Below are 22,648 nucleotides of genomic sequence, written 5' to 3'. Positions count from 1 at the left end.
GAAAGTTTTGAAACAAAAAATGTGTGAAAAATAGAGTTAATTGGCTCATGTGAATTTGTTTTTTAAATCCATGTAATTTTTAAGTGAATTATTTGTCCTTGTTCAATAATATTGTTTCTAGTTTTAAATTTACAGGTTATGGGGGGTATGTTAAGTTGTAAAATTTCAAAGCTTCAAATAACAAAGCCAAAGTTACTTTTTTGACTTCAGAAAATGTATTCAATTATAGAATACTTATTACTCAACAAAAATCTTAAATTACTATTTGATTTGGATAATAAATCTAATTTATTTATTATAACTCATGAAAGGAACTGGGTAAGCCTATGATCCTTCTTCCTAGCTAATGATATCTACGATAAAGGAGATTTGCAGAGCTTTAAAAGCTCTTACCAATTACAGGTGTAGAAACACAGAATTACAAATTACACATATTTCATTTATTTAAAGGTCAAAAGGAAGTCTAAGTAATAGCCTCTCATATTCTCCCAATGGCCACCAAAAATTTAGCTTGTATTTTTCCTCTGTTCAGTTACATTTAGAAAGGGAGTTTAAAAATGAAAGTTGTTGATTTCTTCTAATAGATACTGTCCCAACTAAGTTGTTATATAATACATAACAGAAATATCACAAAATATGTAGTTGGAAGAAGACACTATAATTCTGCAACTTATCAATTTAATCAATTTTATCATTTTAAGAACATATCAGTGGGTGTGCAGGAATTAGCCAGTTACAGAGCTATAAGCAGTTCATAAAATCATTAAGAATTCTAAGTGCATTAGTTCAAAGTCATTCGATTATGATAATCAGAGAAAGTATTCACTTTGGATCAGCTCTTTAGATGCAACATATTGTTACATATTTCATTGTCTTTCCTGTCCCACTACTTCTTACTTTTTTCTTTATATAAATAAGATTTTGGATAAATATTATCAATGCTACATTATTGCTTTTATTATGTATTATTAGACTTTTCAAAGTTTAATTTTCAAATTTTCTATGTTTCAATCCTGAATAAACATTTTGATTTAATTTTAAATAAAACTTGCTTCAATGATCATCATCTTTGCCACAAAATGTCTGTTTTCTTCCCTTATTTGTTTTGATTTGTATTTGTTATTGGTATATATCTTTTGAGTGACAGAAGTTATCCACCAATAATAAATGCTTATTGTGTGCAAAGCATTATATTAGATAGCTCATATCCATTATCTTGTTTCATGGGATGAATCTATGGAGTAGCTATTATTATTTCCATGTTCTAGAGAAGAAAACATGTGTACAGAGGTTAATTAACTTCTGTAAGTAAACAGAACTATGAGTTATTAAATCAGACTTGAAACCTGGAATTATTTGGTAATCATAGGTTAGACTCTGGGTTCTGAAATATGTACCATTTAGGTCATACTTTCTTCCCTCTCCTTTTTTTTTCTTTTTATTTCCTTGCCCTGTTTTGCCTGATCCTCCCACATACCTGGGATATAAACAACTTTTTTTTAAATTTTTTTTTAACGTTTATTTATTTTTGAGACAGAGAGAGACAGAGCATGAACGGGGGAGGAGCAGAGAGAGGGAGACACAGAATCCGAAACAGGCTCCAGGCTCTGAGCGGTCAGCAGAGAGCCGGACGCGGGGCTCGAACACATGGACTGCGAGATCATGACCTGAGCTGAAGTTGGATGCTCAACCAACTGAGCCACTCAGACACCCCCTCTTTTTTTTAAGGCTTATTTATTTTTGAGACAGAGAGAGACACAACATGAATGGGGGGAGGGTCAGAGAGAGAGGGAGACACAGAATCTGAAACAGGCTCCAGGCTCTGAGCTGTCAGCACAGAGCCTGACGCGGGGCTCGAACTCTCGAACTGTGCGATCATGACCTGAGCCAAAGTTGGACGCTTAACCAACCAAGCCACCTAGGCTCCCCTATGAACAACTTTTAAAAACATGAAAATTGCAGATGAAAGGAAAGCAGATATTACCATATGCCTGCAGAGAGGATGAGAGTTTGACAATTTTGTTGGTATAAATTTTTTTATGAGCCAAATTGAAAAAGGAATAAGAATCAATTTACCATTGCAGGAAATGGACTATTGAGTTAATGAGATAAAGTATTTTGGATGACATTGGTTATAATTTATTTCCCTGAAGATTCAGTTCAGTGGAATTTATAATTTATAGCAATTTATGTCAGTCCCTGGCAGCAATATTCTTTGTTGTGTCTTCAGGGGTGTTTCCTTGCAGTGACAGATCATGGTATGCTATACAGATTCTAGCATGAACCAAAAGGCCTCAGTTTTGTTTTCAAATATCTCTGTAAGTCAAAGGCAGAATTCTACATTGAGGTACAAATAGTGTTCATGTTTTCTTTTCATGTACTTTGTACATTTGCTTTCCTTGTTTTGTTATAAGAATGGATTAAACTTAATGGTTGTGAGATTCTTTCTCCCCTTTTGCACGAGTAAAATGAACCTGGAACATTGTTATCAGTTTCTCTATCCTGTTGGTAGGAGGTCATCTAGGACCTCAAAGCCAGAAATTTCTTTCTTTGTTTTTTTAAAAAAAATTAACATTTATTGATTTTTGAGAGACAGAAAGAGACAGAGTGCGAAAGGGAGAGGGGAAAAGAGAGGGAGACACAGAATCTGAAGCGGGCTCCAGGCTCTGAGTTATCTGCACAGAGCCAGACACGGGGCTTGAACCCATGAACTGTGTGATCTTGACCTGAGCTGAAGTCGGACGCTTAACTGACTGAGCCACTCAGGCACCCCCAGAAATTTACTTCTAAAAGAAGGCATAACATTCTAAAAAGACCAAAATATTTTACATAGCTGCTCAGTATACTAAATAATCTTGAAACATATGTACATTTTGTTGCTAAACACTGATCATTAAAAATATAACCTGACATATCCATTTTGTCAAATGGATTTGCCTTTGTCTGAGATTTCAGGTTGTCTCTCCAAAAAGCATCATTCCAACAACGTAGTTCTTTATGCACTTAGCATGGCTAGTGGAAGTTAAGAGTATGTACATAAAGTCTTCCACAAGATTTTCATAAAAGCAGTTGCATATCCACCATATGCATATCCTGAGGAAGCATAAAATATTCAGCTACTGGAAGAGGCATTAAGGATCTAGTCAAAAAATGAAGCCAATCATTGAAGTCTGATGAGTTCATAATGATTCTTCAATAAGAAAACTGATTCATTCATTATTATGTCATATCACATTCAAAAGTATATATGGTAGAAACATTGCACTAAATGAAATACATCAAAAGTGTACTAGAAAATGTTAACATATTCAGTTATAATAATATTCCTAGAGAACATGTGCATGTCAACTAATGGTTCTGAAGTTTTAGCCAGAAACTCTTCAAACCCCTGTAATTTGCTCCATAATGATATGACTGATAATAGTTTTCAGGAATAACTCCCGATGAGAAATGTACAGAGTATAATTAGAGTATAATTAGAAAGTACAAAACATGTGAGACAATTTTGAGTTTCAAGCAGAGTCCACACCACAGGAAATAACATTAAGAGTTTAAGGAAGAGTAACTCTATGTGGAGAAAGAAGGGAAGGGAAGTTTGGCACAGGTGGAGAAAAGAGAAAAATTTGTAGGTTAAAAGTGTTAATAACATTTTGTTTTTGTTGTTTGCTTGCAGAAACTGGTTGAGTAAATTACCTACCAACATTGAGGCCATGGTAGGAAGGGCAGACTTAGCATGAACATGTGACGATTCCAGTGGTTGGTGCCTACAAGGTCTGTCAGGCAACTTTAAGAGTGGGTGATATGGATGTATGAAAAAAATATAATTGAAAGTCAGTGTTCCAGAAACTTCCTGATCTTTCTTCCAGTTATCTCAGAATCCTCTATTTTTCAACTTTGTTCCGAACTTCATTTCCTTTACTTCAAATACCATCTTACTAGTATTCTCAACTCTCTTTCAATGTTGCAAACTCCTGTCAAAACAACTTCATATATTTTTATGCTACTGCAAGCTAGTATTTAAGAATTGCTGGAGGAAATCCTTTTGGTGTGACAATAAAAACAGATAAATGTCACAGTTGATTCATGGTCTTTAATGACTCTTGGATTCAAATTACAAAAAACAGTAAATTCTATCTTGTCTCTTCTTCATGTAGTTATTTCAACCTCTATCCACATCCCCCCCCCCGAAATTTACTTTCCTTTCACTCCTTAGTGTTATAGATGACTTCTGTGACTTTAAACAAAGCTAAACACTATGAAGTGGAAACGCCTATGACTATTTGCTACCTACACTAGAGCTTTATTTGCATTCTTGTCTTTTCTACATATGCTCTGTCTGTTTCCATGGAACAGATGTTTTTCTCCCTTGTGTGTCAAACTAGTTATTTTAATTATCTAAATTCCATCCTAACCTTAATCCTCAGAGACTAATTTTCATTCATATGTATAAATTATTACTTCAGCTTAATAATATCAAACGGTCTTTACTAATCCATCCAATCATCATATATCTTTATCTAAATCTATTTACATTCCGATGACACCATAAATTGTATCTCCATCTTTGAGGTCCCTCTTGAGCTTCCATATCATCAGATACCTACTTACATCGTCATTTAGATATTTTACAATGATGCTTAATTAAACATGTCAAAAACATAGTTAGCGTTTCTTCCCTCTAATCCTGACTTCCAAAACTGCTCGGCTCCTCTTCTTATTCCCTTTTCCTGTGACTGGCACATGTTGTGCAAAGCAGACATTTTATTGCTGAGTGCAACTGGTCTCACTTCTTCATTCCCCAAACTTAATAGTAACATTCTCCTGTTTGGTTTTCCCTGTACCCAGCCTTGCCCACTTTAATCTAGTTTCCAATGTTAGTTAGATACAATATTCATTAAATATATATATATATTATATATATTATATATATTATATATATATATATTATATATTATATATATATAGGGGTGCCTGGGTGGCTCAGTCGGTTGGGCGACGGACTTTGGCTCAGGTCATGATCTGGCAGTTTGTGAGTTCGAGCCCCGAGTCAGACTCTGTGCTGACAGCTCAGAGCCTGGAGCCTGTTTCAGATTCTGTGTCTCCCCCTTCTCTCTACCCCTCCGCTGCTCACGCTCTGTGTCTGTCTCTCCATAATAAATAAACGTTAAATATATATATATATTAATCATATATATATGATTAATTTACCCTCCTAATGAAAACCTTTCACTGAGTTCCAGTTACCTTCCGTTAAAAATCCATGTCATAATGCACAGCCCCATTTCACCATTCCCATAACTTTTTTCCAATCCCTCCAAACACCCTTGAATGGTTACATATGCCATTCCGTCTCTCACTTCCTTAACCTTTCCAAAGGCTGTTTCTTCAACCTACCTTTCAATGTTGGCCAAACCGTGTTCAACGTTTATTAACCTAGTTAGCTATCACTTACTCACTTTAGCTTTCTCTGACTACCGCAAGAATGATTACACGCCCATTGAGAACTCGCATGGCCATCTGTACTTCTGTTGCATAGAATTTCTTAAATATTTTCTTCTTATATTTCCATGTATAAAAAGATGTTTCATGTTCATTTTCTAGTAGCCAATGCTTTCATACCTTGGTTGAAACCATTAAAAAACAGTTTCATGAGCATGGTGAGGAAATTAAGCATGATTCCTGCCACCTAATTTCTCGTCCTGCTGTTTTTGAAACGGATTTTCTCAATCATTCTGACTTCTACGCCTGCTGCTCATATAGAAAGTACTCTTCTACATCAAGGCAATTTTAAACTGATTAGGGGCTTTCTCTCCAGTGAATAATAAGTTAGGTCATTTTAGAGAAATAACGGTGATAAATATAAACAGAACGTATCCCCCTCAGCGAATCATTTAAGTGATGTGCTGCTGTGTTTCTGCCTCATTCAACATGAAGGTTGCAGGGGACCTGTTGGCAGCTTACGCTACCAGTAATGGAAAAATGGCTTTCTTCTTTTGCTTAGAAAGAACTCTGTGGCACATAAATAAAGCAAATAAATTTCCATTAAAATGTACCTGAAAATGACCTTAGAGGACTATCACTGCGTATAAATAGACCTACCATTTATTGTTTACCCTTATGGAGTACCTCCCCATCATCAGCACAGCTCAGTTCCTCCAGCATTTTTTTTTTAATGTCCAATAGCAAAGTCTTTCATGCTTATCTAATGGTCATATACTATCTCGTGGTGTATCACATTCTCTTAAATTGGTATAATATATCCCTCCAAAATAGTGTTTTCATATTTATAGTGATAACAACCAAGTATGAAATCTCTTTATTTAGCCACTCGGTAATGGAAAGAATCCTCATTTATCACTTATGTTTTCCCTATCCTCTTGTTTCAAATTGATTTTTAAAAGTTTACATGTAACATAGAATGGTTTTCAGCCATTCTAATTCAGGCAGACTGTGATTAGGCATATTGCTTTCAAATTTATTCTGACCAGTGGTTAGTTATAATATCAAATTTCACTATAAATTGCATCAATTGAAATCACAGATGCAATTTTGAAACACAAATATTTTCTCCAGCAATTTAGATAATGTCTTATTGTGTTGAAAGGTGAAAAAAATGGTATGGGATTCATATTTTCAACCTGAAACTCTAATTCTGTAATGTATACACTCTCAGGATAATTACTGTCACTAAAGGTTTAAAAAGCTGCCACAAATGTAATGTTATCCTGGAATAAAATGTGTTCTTTAGGTAACAAGAGAATTACTGGTCACTGCCAATAGAATGGAGCTTCTGTCATAAGGCAACAAGAATTTTGGGAAAGTGATAAAATTGGTTACAAGTGTTGGGCAAAGAATAGAAGAGAGAAAAAGCAAAATCCACTTGTATGGAACAAGTCATTGTGAGGTGGAGCTCAAGAAAGAGCATAACTTGCTTCATGGAGAAGAACAAAGTATACAGAATGCTGACGTTGTCAAATAGAATTAAATGGTGTCACAATAAAGAATATGGAATCACGTTTATTCTAAAAAAACTTTCAAAAAATAAATAAGAAATAAAAAAGCTTTTCATGGGAAGTTTATATCAATACAGGGACTTTTTTTTGATGGATAAATGTCTGTGTATTTTGTTATATTGTCAAAAAGAAAACTATAGGAAAAGGTTACATTTATAAACCAGAGAGAGTAGACACATACTATTAGCTGAAATTGTGTCAATTAAAAATTTATTATTTTTTAATATAGGTCTCTCTCACTGTCATCCTTTTCTTCTAATCTAAGGTTATCACACCTTGTTACATATCAAGCATGAAACATCATTCTTGTTTACTGATAAGGCAGATTATTTTTTTCAAGTTCATAAGTGATACATTTTCAATAATATAGTAATATTTTAAAACTTCCAAAAAAACACAACCAATGTATATAAATATATAATGCCAATTTCCGGGATTCATGTCATTTATATTTTCTCCAAGGGGTCCTAGTATTTCTTTATTTTGAAGGGTAAAACAGTAATATTTTTGGCCTTCATATGTATATATTACAATTTCTTATTTTCGATTGTATATATGTCTGTGTTCATTGACAGTAGAACCTTTCAATAGTGAAGATGGTCTTAAGGAAAAAAATCTGATTGGACTTAATTTAATATTGTAAAATATATTTATGTTTGATTGCAACAAGACAACTTTATTTTTAAAATAATTTCTATTATTCAGATCATTATTTTTATTTTGGGGAGAAAGAAAATCAAAGTAAAGAAGATATCTATAAATCAATTAAGCAGAAACAAATTCTATCATTTTTTCTATAATTTTAGACTTTTATGTACAGCTGTCACATTAGTTATCTACTGATACATAGCAAATCACCCCAACTTTAGTGGCTTAAAACAACAAACATTTATCGTCTCACAGTTTCCAGGAGGAGCAGAGCATATGCTTGGTGTTTGAGGTTCAGAATCTCCAGTGACGCTACAATCAAGGTGTCATCTGGGATTGCAGTTGTCTCAAGGCTCAACTGGGGGAGGGTTTATTTCCAAGATCCCTCACTTAGCTTTTGGCAGACAATAGAAGTTAAGCTTCCAAGATTCACATGCCTCTTTCCACACACTGGCTTCATGGTATGTCATCTGGCTTCCCACAGAGTAAATGATCCAAGAGAGAATAAGAAAAAGTACCTCCAATGACAACCAAATTCTTCATAATCTAATCTCAGATAGGAGAACCCATTACTACCACCATAGTCCATTTGGTAAAAGTGAGTCACTAATTACAGCCCACAAGCAAGAGAGGGAGATTCCACAAGAGTGTGAATACAAGGAGCCAGTGATCTTTGGGGCCCTCGTTAGAGGTTGCATATCTACCACCTGTGTATGTGTGTTTGTATGAATTTGGGTGTATGCATATTTATTTAAATAAATTATAAACAAACAATAACTAACTAGCATCTTCTAATTAAAATGCTATAAATATAATAAATGTAAATAACAATGTTATTTTATCAAACAACATCCCAAATATATGCATAATTTCTGATTTCTGATGCTGTGATAGATATAATAATGGTCCCACTAAAGATGTCCATGTTCTAATCCTCAGAACATAAGGGGGGAAAGATGAGGCTAGAGCTGAGTTGGGTAGTTCCCTTCCCCCAGGTGAGATAAATTCAGATAATACCCAAGCAAGCTAGGCATTACTTAATTGGTTTCTCCTGAGAGGAGGCTTTACTTAAGAAGAACAGAGTAGTCTGACTTGTTTCAGAAAGGTTGCTTCCCTCCTTCCCTTTCAGGGAGAACAAGGAGATTAGTCTCTGGTATTCAGCGTAGGAACCAGGTTGAGGTCTTGGAGGTGAATCTCACAAAATTGTGGGAGCTTCCATATAACTGGACTCTCCTAGCGTTTTTCAGTCAGACTTATTCACTCTGAGCCTTCAGCAATTTGTAAATTACACCTCAGATTTTCCTGGCTTGGCACTAGATTTTTTAAAAAATTCTTTCTTTATTTTTTTGGGGGGGAAGGGGCAGAGAGAGAGGAAGAGAGAATCCCAAGCAGGCTCCATGCTGTCAGTGCAGAGCCCCATGCAGGGCTCAAACCCATGAACTGTGAGATCATGACCAGAGCCAGAACCAAGAATCAGACACTGAACCGACTGAGCAACCCTGGTGCCCCTTGGCACTAGCTTCTATGGAGGCTCCCACTCATCTGCTTATACTCTGGTAAGTGTGAACTTTTAAAACATTTTTATGCCTTCTTCTGAACTGATTATTTTTTTAGGATTCCATTTTCTCTTTTTTTTGATTATTATAATTCTATAATTCTTGTACTACAATTTTACTGGTGATTTTAGGATTTATAGTATACAGCTTTAACTTACTAGAGTCTACCTTCATATGATATTAGTTAATTTATGTATATTAAAAAAACTCATAATAGCATATTTCTATTTTTTCAATCTGTTATTTTGTTTGATTGTCATATTTTACTTTGGCATACATTATAAATTTCAAAATACACAATTATTTGATTTAAGCATTGTTATCTGAATTATAAAACAAAAATATTAATAAGAAATGTTTTATGTATTTTTAATGTAATTATCATTTTTGGTGCTCTAATTCCATTGGTTTGATCTATATTTACATCTGATATATCTGATATCATTATTTCATTCTGAAGGACTTCTTTTAACTTTTCATGCAGTATGATGGTGATGAATTCTTTTAGCTTTGTGTGTGTGTGTGTGTGTGTGTGTGTGTGTGTGTGTGTATGTTTGAAATGTCTATATTTTACCTTGATTTTTTAAAGAAATATTCACTGGGTACAGAATCCTAGGTTTTGTTTTTTGTTTTCTTCCAGAATGTTAAATATGTCCTTCCACTGTCTTCTTGCTTATATTTTTTTCTAGAATGAAATTTCTCATTCTTATCTCTGTTCCTTTCCCTTACATATGTCTTTTTTTTCTCTCTCTGCTTTTAAGATTTTCTGTTGACTACTGGTTTTGATCAACTTGATTATAATTATTTTCTCCATATCTTGTGTTTATGATTCAGTGAGCTTGTTGAATTGATGAAATTATAGCTTTCTTTAATCAGTGTGGAAAATTTTCAGCCATATTTTATTCAAATGTATTGTTTTCTCTGCTCTCTCTTCCTTCTATTCTCCTGGAAAGTCTCCAAAAATTTATGCTAGTCCACTAGAGTTTGTCCAATTATGTCTTGTATCTTTCTCCTCCACCTTTCTCTTGACTCTTATCCATATTTCATTTTTAACAGTTACTATTATTATGTCTTCAAGTTAACTAGTCTTTTCTGCAAAGTCAAATCTGTCACATCTGCCATTAATTCCACTTGGAGTAGCTTTTAAAAAAAATCCTCAGTCATTTCAGTTTTCATCTGTAGATATTTGACACAGAATTCAGTTTCTATTATCGTTATATGGATCTGTGCTGAACCTTAACTGCTTCCAAAGATCCCAGAGGAACCATAAGACGAAAGACTAGTTTCCTTGGATGTGCAGTCAATCTATAGTTAACTTCTTAGTGGAGTTCTTATTGTATTGATTAGTTACATGATTGATGTATATTTATGTGTGTTTATATACATATGTGTGTGCTTGTGTGTATATCATATATATTACATGTATATATTTTATTATAAGTGTTAATTTAATTCCTTATACATTTGACACCAATGAAGAATATATTTTTCATTTGTAATAAAAGTGTATAAAATACAATTTTCTCTGCTTTATGAAATGATATATCATATTCAAGCCGAAGGGTAAGACTTTATTTACTTGAAATAAAATTCTTTGGTGTACATTTTCTGGAAGGCACAGAATGTGTTGAATCTATTAGGAAGTGTGTAATATGTACATCTTTTGTAAGTATATGTTGGCCTTCCACCTTGAAAGTCTATATGCTGTTATTAGGGGACGATTTTACTATTTATTTCTTTTTTGTTTCTTAACATGTTGATTTTTAAAATACCACTTTTAGGAGTTTCTGGGAATATTGCACATACTTGTTTTCCAGATTAGATCTTATTCAACCTTTTTTGAATCAATCTCTCTTTTTAACTCTCCTTTTGAAAAACATGATTCAGTTGCTTTGTTAATAATCATCAGAGAAGTTTTATTTCTAGTGACATGCTCCATGGAATTTTACCTGCTGCACAATGTCATATTTTTCAGGGAAAAAAAAATAATGAAATACATTAAGGCAAATATTGACTCTCAAGGTTGGCTCTGCTGGCATAAAATTTTTTGATTAAGGTACCTAACAAGTTTGCAAGCCCACATGGATAGGAAGTGCGATAGGCGTGAAATTTCCCTAATATTATAGTAAACAACAGCAATTGCAGCACTTCTGCCGAAGACTTCAAGTTTCATTGATTAAATATTAATGCTTATGATAATTAACAAGGAATAAATTTTCAATGTGTAATTAAACTAGTGCATTACAAAAATGTGAACGTACATATGGCTCCAGAAATTAATGAATATTTCAATGCTTAAACAATAGTTTCAGGGAAAAAAAACCCAGCTGTACCAGGTATCATCAATTGAGTAGGTAATTTGTAATTAATTATAACCACATATGGCCAATGCCACTCATGCAAAGAACAAGCATTTCTTAGGTAATAAAGGAGGCAAATGTTAAATTGTGTGTGTGCACACTATTGCAGACTATTCTTGTTGCCGTATTGTGAATTAATTTGATATAATAGTTGGTTCCACATTTTACAGGAGTCACTTTAAAAAAAACTGATAGTTTTGATTTGGGAAAAAATAAAGCACATTTACATGGGGAGGGGACAGATTTCTTTTGATTCACATGTTAACATTTGAGCAATAGTTCCATGATGAAAAGTAGTCTCCCAAAGGCATTTCGCTATCTTACCAAGATGTTGTTGAACTTTTTGGTGAGAAGGAGATAAAGATAATATCCAGGTCAATTGGATATTTATTTTTTGTAGCTGTGAACCATGTTTTAATTAATGTTTATATGTCTTATTTGTCCTCATTTGAGAAAACTTTTTCTCTTTCACTTTTTCCTGTGCATTATGATCATCTAACAAAATCCTTGATATGTCATGGCTATTCTCCTTAAATCATTGGTTTACTCTCCTTTTGCCTTGCTAACTTCGTGTATATACCTTGGATACATTGTCACATTAAACTGTGTGTGTGTGTGTGTGTGTGTGTGTGTGTGTGTGTGTGTATACACACACAGAAATATTTATATATACCCAGGTGGCCCAACATTTTATTTTAAATGCATTATTTATTTTAAATGCATTTTGCTTTCATAGGCAACAATAATAATAATGTTTCTAGCACCTATTGTTAGGAAGTGTGTTCTGTGCTTAGTATAGTTTAACTTTTGTTTATAAATGCAAAATTTCAATTTTGGTTTTAGAAAGGACTCTGAATATTCAAGGTTCATTTTGTCTTCAGTTTTCTTTTTTTTTTCATTTTATTTTTTAATGTTTTATTTATTTTTTTTATTTTTTATTTTTTTTTAATTTTTTTCAATATATGAAATTTATTGTCAAATTGGTTTCCATACAACACCCAGTGCTCATCCCAAAAGGTGCCCTCCTCAATACCCATCACCCACCCTCCCCGCCCTCCCACCCCTCATCAACCCTCAGTTTGTCTTCAGTTTTCATTGGATTGAATGACATCAGTCTAACCATTCGAAATAATGATATTACTTATAACTAAAATTCTTATATATGTGCCACTTAGTATAGTCTGAAAACCAAGTACTTCATATAATCTCTTTCAGTTTTTATATTGTCACAAAATAAAATTATATCAACATTTGCACATAAAATTATTAGGCATCAGATAGTATAACTGAGTTGCTACTCAGCTAGTTACTGCTTCCACCTCTACATTTGAAAACCCATATATGATCTGTTATCTCCCAATTCCATTATTCAAGCTGGATAAGCCAGTAGATATGCCTTGCAACAAAGAGTAAAAGAAGTTCTTAAGAGAGAAAAAACTGACATAGCTCAGAAACGTTGATCCACATAAAGGAAAAGCATCAGGAAAGAATAGTGATTTTTATTTTTCTTAAATTAATTGGTCTAAATCTACATATTTTTTCAAAATTATAATAACAATGTATTTGATTATATAGGCTGTATATGTATATGTATATGTATATGTGTAAGTAAATGAATGACAGCAAGGATGCAAGGGATAAGAAGGAAGAATTGGATTATTTTATTATTATAAGGGACTTGTATCATTTGTGAAGTAGAATAATGTTATTTTAAAGTGGACGTGGATTAGTTTTAAAAGTATGTTGTAAACTCAAAGGCAACATCTAAAATATCAAAAGAAGTACAACTGATATGCTTAAAAAAGAGATAAAATGCTCAATTAAAACCACAAAAGACAAAGAGTAGAAGACAATAATTGGAAGAAAGAAAACAGTAGTAGCCATATTAATTTCTGACAGAGAGCAGCATATGTATACAATTCTTCTGAGCAGAACATATGTCTCTTCTTATATACTTCTTCATTATTTATTTACATTATTATAGACTTATGGATATCTGTTTTACACTTTGATTTATAACTCAGTACAACTTTATTTCTTTCGTTTGCTCAAATTGCTTTAAACTTTTGGGAGTTCTTTCTGTTGACTCTTGTTCTCCTTTGACATATCCCTATATTAGTTTGTTTGTTTATTTTTGAACAATTTCTTACTGTGGTGCAGAAAGATGTTTCAGACTCATTTGGCACACTTCTTGTCTCACTTTAGAATTAGTCATGTGTCCACAGAGTCCTACTCCCTTTTATTGGAAAATTATATTACAAATAATGAACAGGACTTTACTCATTGTTTCTGGTATATTTTTGTTCTATGTTCTTTCTGCTGACAGAGAAAGGAAATATATGTGTGTATATTAATGGTATTATATACATAGACCTATAAGTATTTCTATATGTAACTATCTGTATTAAGCTAGACCTGAGTTCATAATAATGTCTCCAACTTTAATCTATTACTGTATACATCATTCAAGCTTCCTCTCCTTGTCTGTGAATTTCCACTCAAGCTGTAAGAAACTTGGCTCCCACCACACCCTATTCATTCACTTAATTGTTCACTTCCAATATACATGCACAGCAGCATCAGCATTTTTAACCCACACCCTTTGTGATGCAACTTTATTGCTTATATATAGCTTCTCTTGTCTTTAGTTTTAAATTCTACTTATTTGTAAAGTTACTTAGGTCAGCGACTTTTCTCCCCATGTACCTCACTGAGGTTGTTTCATATATTTGCAATATTTTACAATCCACCCTGGAATTCCTTCAACCTCCTGAATGATTTTTTAAAACTTTTATAATTAAGATACACTCTTTGTATTATAAAGCATTTTGGAAAATGCAGTGTTGTATATCCAAAATTATAGTATCATATAGAATAGTTTCACCACCCTTAAAATAAATCCCATGTTCGCCTATTAAATCCCTTCTTTTTCCCTACCCTAAGCCTGTACTTACCACTAGTGTTTCTACCATCTTTATACTTTGCCTTTTCCAGAATGTCACGTGTTGAAAATCATGCATGTAGCCTTTTCAGACTGGTTTCTTCAATTTATATAAATTAATTAACATGCATTTAAGATTTATCCATGCCTTTTTTGTGGGTTGATAGCTCTTTTTCTTAAAAAAAAGTAGTTAAATATATCTAAATATATCTAACCATTTGTAAGTATATAATTCAATGGCATTAAATAAATTTACAGTGTGGTGTAACTGTCACATCTGTTTGGCTTTCTCCATCATCATCATGTTTTTGTAATATTTCAAAATCTCCATGAGGCCTAACCTGACCACCTTATTTAATATGGCATCCTACTATCAATTATTGCACACCAAAAACGTCTTTTAAAACACTACTATTACTTGCTGTTATTTACAAGATCTTAGAGCACCCTATACATAGTAAGCACTCAATGTATATGTGTGCTTTAGGGGCGCCTGGGTGGCGCAGTCGGTTAAGCGTCCGACTTCAGCCAGGTCACGATCTCGCGGTCCGGGAGTTCGAGCCCCGCATCGGGCTCTGGGCTGATGGCTCGGAGCCTGGAGCCTGTTTCCCATTCTGTGTCTCCCTCTCTCTCTGCCCCTCCCCCGTTCATGCTCTGTCTCTCTCTGTCCCAAAAATAAATAAACGTTGAAAAAAAAAAATTTAAAAAAAAAAAATGTATATGTGTGCTTTAGTAAATAATTGGAAGAATAAATATAAGAATCTCTGTATGAGTCACTAGGGCATAGACAAAGAGATTTATTTTAGGTATGTTTTGGCTAGGAGCTGTCATCAGAGCTGGGGAAAATTAGATGTCACTGTTTTGTATTAATTCTTCCCTGGGGTGAATTTTTGCAGCAAGTGGCTTTAAATCCATGGGGGAAGATGACTGGATGGCCAGTCTGGTTATCGCTTATGGTTCCATAAAGCACCCTATGACCTATTTAATTTTATAACTCTCCCTCAGCTTCGTAAATCTCAGAGCTCTTGCAGTTTCTTTGAGAAGGGATCTTTAACCCAAAAAATATCATCTAATTTTTGGGGGGATTAAGAGATTTTAGGCTTAATTATATTGTCATCAGCCAGTTTCTACTATTTTTCTCTTTCCAAGAAACTTCTCAGATATTTTGTCTTATAGCACACTTGCCATTTCCTTAAGTTCTAATGGATTTATTTGGTTTTGTTTTAGTATCTATTTTTAGTTAATTCTGATTGTAGATAAACTGATGGAATCACTCATGCCATGTGAATTGGAAGACCCTGGATGTTCAATTTTATTATAAGCAGAATATAAACCTATAAGTTCATAGGACATAGCACATAGTCCCCCCAAATAATATGATCCACAGATATCTTAGTCTATGTAAAATGATGTTATGAAGAAAATGAATAAGAATTAAAAAATTTGTAATAAGTGTTAATACATTTGTAGTGTTAATAAATTTTGTAGAAATTCAAAGTGTTAAGTTTGTGGAAGCAATGTGTGTATATATGCCAATTAGTGAAATTCTCATTATGAGATGATCCTCATATATTTTGACATTAAAAATGATTTTTATATAGAAAGTAGGTAGAGAAACAATAGAACATAATTTATATGGACACCAATTTTAGAACTGCATTTATTAAAATAAAGAATTGAAACAATTTGACTTCTGGGGAAGATGGTGGAATAGGAGGGCCCTAAGCTCACCTCGTTCCATGGATACAATTACATAACAGCCACATTGGTGTCAATAAGTCAGAAAACAACCTGAAGATTAGCAAAACAAACTGTCCATTGCTAAATGAAGAGACCGCATTGAAGAGGGTAAGAAGGGTGGAGACATGGTGACTAAATGGACCTGTGACTGTCACACAGGGAGGGAGTGGCTCAGAGCAGAAAGAGAAACTGATTCTCACACCAGGGAGCCCACATGGAGGATGAATCCCCATAACATTTGGCTTTGAAAACCAGAGAGCCAAGTTCTTACAACCAGTGGGGCTTAAAACCTGGAACATTAAAATCAGTAGGCTTGGCTCTGGGAGAACCTGCAGGGTGATAGGAAGCTGAGTCCCTGTCCTTAAAGAGGAGGCACAAGAAACAGCCCCATGGGATACATCATACAAATAGCAGTTTGAAAAATGCCTGGGATATATGGAAGAGAGATTGAACCAGTAATCAAAAAACCTCCAAAGAACAAAATTCCTGGACCAGATGGCTTCACAGGTGAATTCTACCAAACATTTAGAGAAGAGTTAATAGCTATTCTCAAACTGTTCCAAAGGTAAAAAAAAAAAAAAAAAAAAAAAAAAAAAAAGTGGTGGGGAAGGAAAGATTTCAAACTCATTCTATGAGGCCAGCATTGCCCTGATACCAAAACCAGATAACGACACTACAAACAAGAACTATAGGCCAGTATCTCTGATGAACATATATGCAAAATTCCTCAGCAAAATATTAGCAAACTGAATACAAAAATACATTTAAAAAATCATTCACCACAATCAAGTGGGACTTAATCCTGGGATGGAGAGTGGGTTCAATATTTGAAAATCTATCAACCTGATACTTAACATCAGGAGAAGGGTTAAAAAAAAAAAAACAGAGGGGCGCCTGGGTGGCGCAGTCGGTTGAGCGTCTGACTTCAGCCAGGTCACGATCTGGCGGTCCGTGAGTTCGAGCCCCGCGTCCGGCTCTGGGCTGATGGCTCAGAGCCTGGAGCCTGTTTCCGATTCTGTGTCTCCCTCTCTCTCTGCCCCTCCCCTGTTCATGCTCTATCTCTCTCTGTCCCAAAAATAAATAAACGTTGAAAAAAAATTAAAAAAAAAACAACAGAAAACAAAAAACATGATCACTTCAATAGATGCAAAAAAAAAAAAAACCACATAGTTTTGAAGAAAAAGGAGCTCTGCTAAAAAAAAAAAAGGTAAAATGTCAAGATTGCTCATGCTTCTAAACAAATTTGTTCTGGACTGTTTGGTTAACTGGAATATTTCTTTAAAACAGTAGTTCATTGGATGATATACATAGATAGTATTTTGTATTTTTTCTGTTCTCTTTTTCTCCTTTATAAATGGTTCAAAACATACAGAAAAAAATACTATTGCAATTTATAAAAGGTCTTGCCCAATAGTGAGAAAATTGGACTGTATAGGAAAGAGCTATTTCATATCTTGCTGGCATAGCTGTATGATTATCTCTAGAGATACCAGAAGTCCACTACTGACTGGCTCTTAACCAAGATAAGGATAAGGTAGGGTACTAGTGATTTACAACGTGCTAGTTGAAGTTTGAAACTTCCTTGAAGGAGCTTTAGGGCTAGACTCTGTATGTCGTTTTTGAGATAAACAGATGAATTGCAAGTCCAAACAAGTATTATCCAGTGTCTGAATTATTAGAGTTGCCCACACAAAAATTTTCCTGCTTCTGTCATTGCTTTCCTTTATTCTATTTTTCAGCACAGCAACCAATGTGTCATAATATAACATTATTCTGCTCAAAGCCCTGCAGTGAGTTCCCAACTCACTCAGGAAAACCAGGTCTTTACAAGGGTCTGTGAAGGCCCTTGTTATCTGCCTCCAGTTCCCTCTCTTCAATGTTTCGTCGTCTCCTGATTGCATAGGTGCTTCTGCTTATACTGGCTTGCACATAGTTCTTGGAACAAGCCAGTATGTCCCATTTCAAGGTCTTTAGAGTTGTTGTTTCCTCAACCTGGTATGTTCTTCCTCCCAACAAAAGCAAGCCTTACTCCCTCACTTTCTTCATGTTTTTACTCACTATTTGCAAGTTGGGTCTTTCCGGTCACCAGATCTAAAATAACAATTGCATCACTTGTGACAACACATATTTATTCCTCTTGTATTATTAAACATAGCATTCCTACTATCTAGTTTAATATATACTTACTTATTTAACTTATTTATTTTGTGTTCTCCTGGTAGACAAGGAAGTTTATCTCTTTGTTTATTGCTGTATCATCTTGGTTGAAAATGATGCCTCACTCATTGTGGGAACGCGAGAGAGTCAATTTATGGAGCTGTAATTCATGTCTCTGGGTCTCTTGGATATTTGGCTTTAATCCTTGGCTAATATGAGAATGATGAGATTTTTTATCACATGTTGTTTAAAGTCCAAAACACTCAGAAAACAGTTGGTTTACTAATAGTTTTAAACTAGCTTACTAGTTAGGAAGCCCTGGCTTCACCACATCACCAAAGGCACATGAAAATTTCCACTCTGAGATTTCCTAGAGTCAAATTGTATAGATCTTGATGGTCAATGTCAGAATAAGAATACTGGTGTTTTGTGACTGGCAGATTGACGAAACCCCTTAATGTTTGCTGGCACTCTCTTTTATTAATTAACTAATTAATTATTTACTTATTTACTTAAGAGAAAGAGGCAGAGGGAGAGAGAGAGAGACATTACCAAGCAGATTCCATGCTCAGCACAGAGCCTGACGCAAGGATAGATCCCATGACCGTGAGATCATCACCTGAGCTAAAATCAAGATTGGAACACTCAACTGACAGCTATCCAGGCATCCCTCTTTTTATTTCTGTTCCTTATATTTTGCCTTTAATTATTTTTCCTGTGGGTATGCTTTTTAGAGTCCAATATTTTCAAATATCTAATATCCTGAAATTTTTGTGGTGATGCTCAATAAATATTTCTTGAATGAGTAAATGAGTGAATGATAAAACTCCATTTAGTTCTACTTCATGAATATTAAGACTTTGAAATATCCCATAGCAGAATCATCAAAAATATAGGTCCATTAGGATTGTGTAGCCATTCTCTTTATGTGTGTCAGAAAATCCTTGGAATTATATTGCTTACAGTAAATTTAGAATCATTGTCAAGTCAGGATAAAAGAAAGCATCTCCTAGAGACTTAACTTATTTTATAGCAGATCAATTAAGATTCATTTTCTGGAATCACTTCAGGTCTTTTTCTTTACTTAAGGAATATCAAGAACAAAAAAAGAGAGTTTAAATAGAATAAAAAATGTTTTCTACTGGTACACTTTGTATTAACTATTTCCTAAGGCTAATTATCCAGAATAGATCAGTTCTAAATTCCCAAGCAAATGGCCAAACTAAGGGCACCTATTATGAAACTTAAAAATAGAAGCTTGTTCACCAATTCAAAGGTATACTTGTACCCCTATGTTTATCGCAGCATTATGTATAATAGCTAAATTATGGAAGCAGCCAAAGAATCCATCAACAGATGAATGGATAAAGAAGATGTGATGTATCCATACATTGAAATATTATTAAGCCATAAAAAGAATGAAGTCTTGCCATTTAGAACAAGATGGATGGAACTAGACAGTACAGTGCTACATGAAATAAGTCAGAGAAAGTAAACATCATATGATTTCACTCATGTTGAATTAAGAAACAAAACAAATGAGCAAAACGAAAGAGAAAGAGATAAGCAAACAAAGAGACGGACTCTTAACTATAGAGAACAAACTGATGATTTCCAGAGGATAGATGGGTGGGGGGATGGGTTGGATAGATGATGGGGAAGGAGTGCACTTGTGATGAACACGGAGTATTGTACAGAACTGAATCATTGCGTTGTGCACTTGAAGCTAACATTACACTGTGTGTTAGTCTACTGGAATTTAAATAAAAGCAAAAAAAAAAAAAAACCTCTAAAAGTCTTATTTTGTTTTAATTCCAGAGTGTCTGGTCAGGAGTACAGTGAGAAAATGTATGCCCTATATTTGTGAATATGTTTTTGTCTTTTTCTCTTTATTTTTTTGTTCAGTGCGTGTCCTTTTTATTAACTCATCTATTTTTGCATCATTGTGTATCAAAAAATTTTATTCCATTTACATATATTCCCAGGCTTACTTCAAGGGGAGGATATTTAATCTTCAGTATCCATAAGGAGATTTGTCAGTGTTGACTGGTAGAGGAGGGTGGACTCACACATGCTGCATAAGTTAAGGCAGTACAAGTGTGTGTGTTTGTTTGTAAATCTATCAATTTGTGTATGTCTACTCAAACAATATAAAAATAATGTCAACAATATCACTCACAGAAGTTGTATTCCTTCTTTCTCACTTCCTGGCCCTTGAAAAACAATAAATTTAGGACTTTCTTATGAATCTTGTAATTCATTCTGCTAAGAATATTGGAGGGTCATCAATTAAAAACACATATCTACTGTCATGTTTTCATTTTCATTGTCTTTCATGTACTTTTGAATTTCCTCTTCAATTTCTTGGTTAACTCATTCATTCTTTAGTAAGATAGTTTTTAATCTCCAAGTATTCATGGTCTTTCCAAATTATTTTCTTGTGGTTGATTTCAAGTTTTATAGTGTTGTGGTTTGAAAATATGCATGGTATGATCTTGATCTTTTTTGCATTTAGTGAGGGCTGATTTATGACCCAGCATGTGATCTATTCTGGAGAAATTTCCATGTGCACTAGAGGAGAATGTGTATTCTGTTGCATTAGGATGAAATGTTCTGACTATATCTGTTAAGTCCATCTGGTCCAGTTTGTAATTCAAAGCCATTGGTTTATTTGTTGATTTTCTGCTTAGATGATTGCTGTAAGTGAGGTTTTGAAGTCCCTTACTATTGTTGTATTATTATCAGTGAGGTTTTTTTTTTAACTTTTTAATGTTTATTTATTTTGAGAGAGAGAGAGAGGCAGAGAGCAAGCAGGGGAGGGACAGTGAGAGAGGAAGACACAGAATCTGAAGCAGGCTCCAGGTTCTGAGCTGTCAGCACAGAGACCGATGTGGGGCTTGAACTCACAAACCATGAAATTATGACCTGAGCTGAAGTCGGATGCTCAACCGACTGAGCTACCCAGGCACCCCTCAATGAGTTTTTTATGTATGTGATAAATTGATTTATATTTGGGTGCTTTCAAGTTGGGGGCCTAAATGTTTACCATTGTTAGATCTTAGTGGATAGACACCTTAATTATGATATAACGCCCTTCTTCATCTCTTGTTATAGTCTTTATTTTAAAATCCAGTTTGTCTGATATAAGTATGGTTACTCTAGCTTTCTTTTGACATCCATTAGCATGATAGGTGGTTCTCCATCCCCTTACTTTCAATCTGCAGTTGTCTTTAGGTCTAAAGTAAGTCTCTTGAAGGCAGCATATAGATAGGTCTTATTTTCTTATCCAGTCTGATACCCTATGCCTTTGTTGGGGCATTTAGTCCACTTATATTTAAAGTGTTTATTGAAAGATATGAATTTAATGCTATTGTGTTACCTGTAGAGTTGGTGTTTCTGTTGATGTTCTCTGGTCCTTTCTAGTCTTTGTTGCTTTTGGCCATTTTTGTTTTGTTTTGTCTTTTCTCCACTCAAAGAGTCCGCTTAAAATTTCTTGCAGGGCTGGTTTAGTGATCACAAACTCCTTTAGTTTTTGTCTGGGAAACTATTTCTCCTTCTATTTTGAATGACAGCCTTGCTGGATAAAGAATTGCAGCCTTGACTGCATATTTTTTTCCAATTCAGCACATTGAATATATCCTGCCACTCCTTTCTGGCTGGCCAAGTTTCTGTGGACAGATCTGCTGTGAACCTCTTCTGTCTTCCCATGCTGGTTAGGGACATTTTCCCCCCTGCTCCCTTCATAAAATTGATTACCCCTAGCCACACTGATAAACAAGAAAAAGGAAAGAACCCAACTAAATTAAATCATGTATAAAATAGGAGAGATCACAACCAATACCACAGAAATAGATACAATAATAAGACAATATTATGAGCAATTATATGCAAACAAATTAGGCAATCTGGAAGAAATGGACAAATGCCAAACTTAGAATCCACCAAAACTAAAAGAGGAAGAAATAGAAAATCTGAACAGACCCATAACCAATATAGAAATTTAATTAACAATAAAAAAATCTCCCTACAAACTAGAGTCCAGGGCCAGATGGCTTTCCAGGGGAATTATACCAAACTTTTAAAGAAGAGTTAACACCTATTCTTTTGAAGTTGTTCCAAAAAATAGAAATGAAAGGAAAACTTCCAAACTCATTCTACAAGGCCAGCGTTACATTGATTACAAAACCAGAAAGAGATCCCACCAAGAAAGAGAACTACAGACCAACTTCCCTG

This window comes from Prionailurus viverrinus, chromosome A1 (assembly GCF_022837055.1).
Source record: "Prionailurus viverrinus isolate Anna chromosome A1, UM_Priviv_1.0, whole genome shotgun sequence".
In the NCBI taxonomy this organism is placed as follows: Eukaryota; Metazoa; Chordata; class Mammalia; order Carnivora; family Felidae; genus Prionailurus; species Prionailurus viverrinus.
This window is presented reverse-complemented; position numbering follows the sequence as displayed.